Source organism: Salvia splendens, chromosome 9 (assembly GCF_004379255.2).
Source record: "Salvia splendens isolate huo1 chromosome 9, SspV2, whole genome shotgun sequence".
Classification (NCBI taxonomy): Eukaryota; Viridiplantae; Streptophyta; class Magnoliopsida; order Lamiales; family Lamiaceae; genus Salvia; species Salvia splendens.
The window spans coordinates 25217563-25224672 of record NC_056040.1 but is presented as its reverse complement, the minus strand read 5'-3'; the positions used below and the strand labels follow the sequence as shown (position 1 = coordinate 25224672).

General features: G+C 39.3%; 1 pseudogene; it reads right to left on the bottom strand.

Annotated features, from left to right (window-relative positions):
• Positions 1–2827: 2827 nt before the first annotated feature.
• Positions 2828–5836, bottom strand: LOC121746706 (annotated as a pseudogene).
• Between the last annotated feature and the right edge of the window lie 1274 nt (positions 5837–7110).

Genomic DNA, 7110 nt, shown 5'->3' with positions numbered 1-7110 from the left:
TACCCTAGAAATTCTGAACTCTCATCAAAGAATCAGTACACTTCCTTCCTCAAAATGGAAGACTGACTCCCAAACAACTATATACATTCTGTCGGCCCAAACCATGTATCCCATTCAAAAGATTTAATTTACCCCAATACTCGACATGGCCCAAAACAACAGTCATCTTCTCCCCTCATCCCAATTTCTCACTTCACGCTTTGAAACCGGGCAATCCCCAATTCTCTCTTCTAACTCCAATCTGAAATCCCTAAACACCCTACTTCATCTCGGACTCTCCCTCTCCCTCTCGTCTCGTCTCGTCCATCCGCTCGTGCTCGTAGTTGTCCAGTCCCGTTGTTTCTCTCCATCTCTTTCCAGTCTCAATTTCTGCCACAGCCACCGCGTTCACAGCGACGAGCTCACCACACCGCCTCCTCGGTAATCCTCTTTCTCTCCTACCTCCGTACATCGCCGTCCCCCTTCCTCACTTCGCAGCTCCACCGTTGTCCAGTCACGTTGCTGCTCAGGCCCGCTCGATGTCACGCCGCCATCGCCAACTCTCCTCTGTTCTTGGGTAGCTCTTCCCGTCGCTACTGCTCCAGCCGCTTCCGTCATTATAGCTGATGTCCGTCACGAGCAACCGCGATTGCTGTTGCTGTCCGCCCCGCCGCTATCGCTCCGTTCGGAACCACGCCGGCGCCCTCGCTGCTGGAGCTTGCGCAGCCTGCTTCTCAACACTGCACCACCACCACCACCCCCTTCTCTCTTTTCTAACTCTCTCTCGGTTTCTCTCCTCTCTTTTGACTTCCCAAACGCAAACTCCAATGTCCAATCGCCACCGCCTGATTCATCGCTGCTGCTCGGATAGTGAGACTTTGCCATCTCGACTCGGAAGTTTGTAGTCTCACTAATCTCTGATATGTAGAACTGCATTTGATAAACTCTTCTTTGCACTCTCGGTTTCTCTGTTTCGGAAACTCATCCCCAGGACCACGTGCTTGTACGTGGACGATTCAATTTGAGAAGGGGAGAAAAAAAAAGGAAAACAGAAATGGCATCCGCAGCAGAGGAAGAAGAAGCAGAGCGCGGAGACCAAACACACGGCCTCGAAGGCGGAGACGAATTTGAAAAGGATGTCGTCTATAAACCAGAGGTGCAGATTGAACCTCTTCTTCCACTGCAATGCGGCGGAGCTCTTCAACTTCCACCGCCACAAACTGCTACCGCCCCCGCTGCTGTGCGCCTTTGCCTCTCCTCTGCGCCGCTGCCGGGATCGTCATCGCTGTCTCGCCCCCTTCTCGCCGTCGCTGCCGAAGTCCAGCCACCGCTGCTCCAGATCGAGACAGCCGCTGCGGTTTGCTGCTGCAGCTCGCCCTCCAAGTCCGACGCCGCCGTCGCTGAACCGCTGCACGGCGGCTGTCCTTCGCCCCTGTTCCCAATCTCTCTCTCTGCTCGCCCGTATCTCTCTCCTCTCCAGACTTCCGAATCACGACGCCATCGCTGGGGTCGCCAGCCACCGCCGCCTCTCTACTTTGCTGCTCTCCCTCAAATTCGACGACATCTCCGACCCAAAATTAAAAAAGAACTCACTTCATCTCTCAATTCCTCCGATCTGAACTCCATCGTCGCTGCCCCATGCTCCGAATTGCAGCGCCGTCGCCGATGTTTTCGTATTCTTGCCGCTTCGTGTTCAGCCCGTTCATCCCTCTCCGCATCGCACAAGAACTCTCTTTTCTCTCGATTATAGTTGTGAAAAAAAGTCGTTATTCAGCCCGTTCATCCCTCTCCGCATCGCACAAGAACTCTCTTTTCTCTCGATTATAGTTGTGAAAACAAGTCGTGGGATAATGAAACTTGAGAGTTGATATACGTGTGTGTTTGCTGTTGCCCATTTATTCCTATATTTCAGGTAGGATGGATCATGGCATATCATGGCCCTATTATGTGGAGCAGAAATTGGGTGAAATCAAATTATTGAGAGTAATCTGGCGGTTTTCATCTCCAATTGGGCTTCAAAATGTAGTTTTAAAAAAAGAGGATTGGGCTTGGAAAATTAAATAAATTGGGGGTGGAAAAAAATAATTGTTATACGCCCAAAATGATATATCCTTCTATCAACTAACGAAACAAAGACAAAAAAAAAATTCAGGTGCACAAACAATATCACTAATAGAACAAATAAAAAGGGTAAAAAAAGTCGGAGTATTACGAGCCCATTTAGCCAACCTCATGGTTTACCCTCCTATTTCAGCACCAACAACAATGCATGTGCTGATTTCTCAACCAAAATAATTCTGGTTAAACAATTTTTTATTTTGCATTTTAAATTTAAGGGTAATCAATAATTCAATTTATTTGAACAACCATCATGAACTTAAATGATTCAAACTAACGCATGTAATTAAATTGGATACTGATAAACGTACATAATAATCGAACTTTTTTTAACATTTTACATTAAAAATCATTTTCTAAACATTAATTGATTTAAAATAAATTTCATACTAATCATTTTACAACACTTCAAAAAAAATTAATTTTTACTTCAATATTTATATATTTAAGTAAAAAAATATTTTCTAACTAAATATTGTATAATTAATTCAAATCAAGCTCAAAATTATGTTACGATTCGACATAAAATTTCTATATCACTTCTTTCTCAATGTTACATATAATATAATAAATAACAAAACTAATTTTTAATTAAATTCACTTAAATTTAAAAATTTAAGGATAGCATGTACATGCATGTATCTTTTCTCTTTGATCAATTCAGCTCTAAGCCAAAATGAAATTCAGGTTCCAAAAACAACAAAGAATATTGCAATGTAAGTGTGCCATCTAATTCAATTTAATTTATCTTTTTCAACAAAAAACAAATACAGTATTACTACAAGACATAGAGCTGCATCGTCAGTTAATCCAGAACTTGCAACAACAAAAACCAACTCATCATTCAAAAAACAAGATGTGCGCACAATATCTATCGTGCCGTCTGCGCAGGAGCATTTTCCAGAAGCTGGTGAACTATTTTATAGGTACGGTTAGAAAGAGCTGTAGTGTGGTTAATGAGCTGCTCATACCTGAGGAGCAGAAAAGATGATTCAATACATATACAGAGACAGATATACAGGAAAGGCAGAAGTGTATTGAACTTACACATTGGTATCATTGGGTTCCATTATAATGGTTCCCAACTTTGAATCAATCCTAGCTTCAAGCTTTGAGGTCCTAATTAGATTAACTATCCATCTTTCAGCCTCCTCGTAATTCAAATTCAGCTTCTCAGCGAGCACTCTGTCAGTACCACCAAAAAGAGATGAGTGGTGCCGGTACTAGAGAATATCAAATCTCTATTCAGCAATATTCCAATATACATAAGAATAAACTTACTACATGTGCCTAGAATTTGTATTGATGGTGGCAAAGTTAAAAAGTAAAGTTAGTGTGGCTATTCATTTGAAGAACAGGAACCAGGCAGAAAAGAAAATTGAAGAAAAAATACTCCGTAGTTAGAGAACAATTTCAGGTACATACCCCATATCAATGCGCTGATGAATGCGGCAGTAGGTCTCAAAGATGAAGAGACGAGCATTTTCAAGAAATTCATCTCTCAGAGGTACAGTTGTGAAATTTCCCTCTTCGATTCTTTTTCCAAGAAATGGGTCGTTCAATATAGCCTGCACAATCATACAGTTTAAAAAATTAATATATATTCAAAGGATCACACCAGAGACATGAATGAGGAGCTTTTGGAGTTGAGGAAATTTACTTCTTCACACTCTCTCATTTTCTTTTGAGCTCCATCAAAGTCATAGTTGACATAGATGCAGGCCAGAAACTCTGTAATGGGATCATCATGAGAGTACTGCTCTGGCTGGATAACCTTTATGAATTCCTTAAACTGTGGCCTTCTCCTTTTGTTCACAATGAAGGCAGTAGCCAGGTACCGTAAAAGGTGGGGTGCATTTGTTTGAATGGCACTCAGATACCTACAAGTAAGTAGGCAGTTGATTACAATTTATTGTTCCCCTTCTTTTTCGAACACAGAAATGAAATATCATCAAATAGCAGACTGCACATAGAAACATCTAAGAGAACAAATAGTCAAGAAACATACTTATCTTGATTAAACAAGTCAATAATCTGAGTTCTTCCATTATCATGGTTGAAGAAGATGAATAGACTCCAGTGCATTAACCATATTCTATTTTGGACTTGATTCAGCGGGGAAGAGAAATTCTGCAAAAGGCATACTGATTTTTAAAAACACAAATAAGCAAACTTAGAGAGTCACAATATGTGCACCAAACAACCTTGGAGTCAATGATTTCCTTCAAATGGTTAAGCTCCTCCAGCGCAATATCCCAATTTTGCATCAGGACCTCTGCTGCCAACTTCCCCCATAATGCACTCAAACTTTTGTCATTGTTGGTACACAAGGCTCTGTACTGGTGCAGATAATCAGCAGCACCAGAGTAGTTTCCACATTCAAATTGGAACTTGGCATAATCGTACAATGCATCAATCTGCTCAGGACCAATCTGGGAAACAACAAAAAACCATAGATTCATCAATAAATGTAACAGGCAATCAAGAAGTCTCCTTAAGCCTTTCAAATACAACTTGCAAGTAAACCACATCTACAAGTATGAAAATTCACATATCACTCTTCCGAAAGAAGAGATGATCATGAAGTTTCTAAAATGAAGGAGACTCAACCTGATAGCGCTCGTTAAGCATCTGTAAATTGTACTGTTTGTCAGCTCTTAATTCCTGTACTGCTTGAGGATTCTGCAGAAATCCAATCAAAGGAGCAGCCATCTTCCAACACCTTCAGCCTACCGACCACCTCGGCTCTCCTATCGATCATGTCTAAAGCAAACCAACAGCAAGAAATACAAAGATTATTAATACCAGTGGAAGAATGAGCACACATAAACATATCAACATTCACATGATCAACTGTTAAAACTCTTAAAATCTTGTCCAACATCGACTTGGTGATGATCCTAGCTTGTCTATATAAGTATGGATAATCATCCGCTTATAAGGCCTTTTAAGGGGTGAGTGACTCATTTCTAATATGCTATCAGAGCAGGCCCAAGTCGATGATGGATTTATCTCTTTATCTCTTCTCTTGCCTACCCACGTGATGGACGTCGGATGTGTCATTCCGGCCCACACGTGAGGGGTGTGTTAAAACTCTTAAAATCTTGTCCCACATCGATCGACTTGGTGATGATCCTAGCTTGTCTATATAAGTATGGATAACCCTCCCCCTTATAAGGCCTTTTAAGGGGTGAGTGGCCCATTTCTAATATCAATACTAGCAAAACTAAATCCACACATAACACAACACTGAATTTCGCCAATGGAAATGACCAATTGGAAAACCTGAAACGCCAAAACCCTAAAATAACTGGAATTACATCCCTAACATAAGACAATTTGCTACCGAACTGATCAAATCGAAATCCGTCATTGCACCAACCAATCAAATGCACACCACAGATGTCTTCCTAACAACACCTTAGATTCCAAATTTTCAGGAAAAACAGAAAAAAAATTAAAATAAAATTACACACCCTGGGGAACATCGTCCGAGCGGTAGAGTGATTTATGAATATCCATGGCGTAATCTACCATATTAGTGTGGTTGAGAAGCTCAATCTTCGCCTTTAAAATGTCTTCCTCAGGATACAATCCTCTCTCTTGCAAGAACTCGAGCAGCGGGAATACCAGATGCCTATCCAGATTCGGCGCTATCCGCGGCGTCAGGTCGAACTTCGACGCCATTGTTTCCGATTAACTGACTGCGAGAGGCGCTGGGATGCCGGACTTCTTTCTGGTTTAGGAACTAGTAGGTTTTTAAGAATTAAAAAATTAATTAATTGGATTTGCATTTTTCCTAAAGAAGTGAAATGGGCTTCGGTATGCTAGGGGTTCTGGGCCTGGGTATTCTAGGTATGTTGGGCCCAATCTTGATCATTGCGTTTTCGTATTGATGTAATCTAATTAAAACTTATTATATTTGTTATCCTAATCTTACTCATTTACTTTGTAATGCATAAAGTAAGTTTTCTTTTTTTTCCTTTTTTTATGATAGACGATAAATTATTTTACTTATGATAATTCAGATTTTTGACATATATATGAATCATATGATCTTATTTTCGGTCAAGCAAATTTTTAATATTACATTCTTTTTTTCCATGTTTGTATATGGGCGTCCTATATTTATTTTTTATTAGCAAAATCTGTTAAGATAATGCGTATGTATTTTTACAAAATCACTTTTATTAAATCCCCTATGATTATGTTATTTAGTTTAAAATGCTGAAGGTAAGTCTTGATTTACATTAATTCATAAGGTAAATTATCTTTTTTTCCATGATTTATCGTGACATTATTTTCTTAATTAGTAATTATTGTACTGAAACGGCACGGTTCTTAATGCACAATTGATAAAGTAAGTGAGAAAAAAATGAGTAAAGTAAGAGAGAGGAAAAGAAAAATGAGTAAGTAAGAGAAGGGAAGAGCAAAAGTAGTGAAAGTAAAGTTAGTGGATTGTGGGGCTCATGTCTTAGAATAGAAAGATTCTAAAATTTTTATTTTTAAGGAACGGCCCAAAATGAAAATAACTGCTATTTTTAAAAAAACGGAGGGAGTAGTATTTTATTTGGTTCACAACAATATTGCATCATAATAATTTGTAATGCATACATATAAAGTTGTTTTGCATCAAGTTTTTTTTAAACACCTACACTAATGCTCTTTCGCAAGAGCATGCTCTTACACTATTCAAGAGTCCCATTATTCTATTTTTCAATTTAAATATTTTAATTACTAAAAACATTTCCACGATATTAAAATGCATTCAAAATACCCGGACTACTATTACAAATTACTAAAAAATAAAAATTACACAATTAAAATCCTAAAAAATAAAAATTACATAATTAAAATCCTAAATATTAAAAATTACATCCGTGAAAATTTAAAGAAGACTAGTGGAAATTTAAAGAAGACTAGTTCGATGGCGGCATCCCCAATAGCTGCCGGAGGGTTTGTATCATCCAATGGTGAGCATCTTTTGCTCGGTAGTCATCCGAGACGTATCGG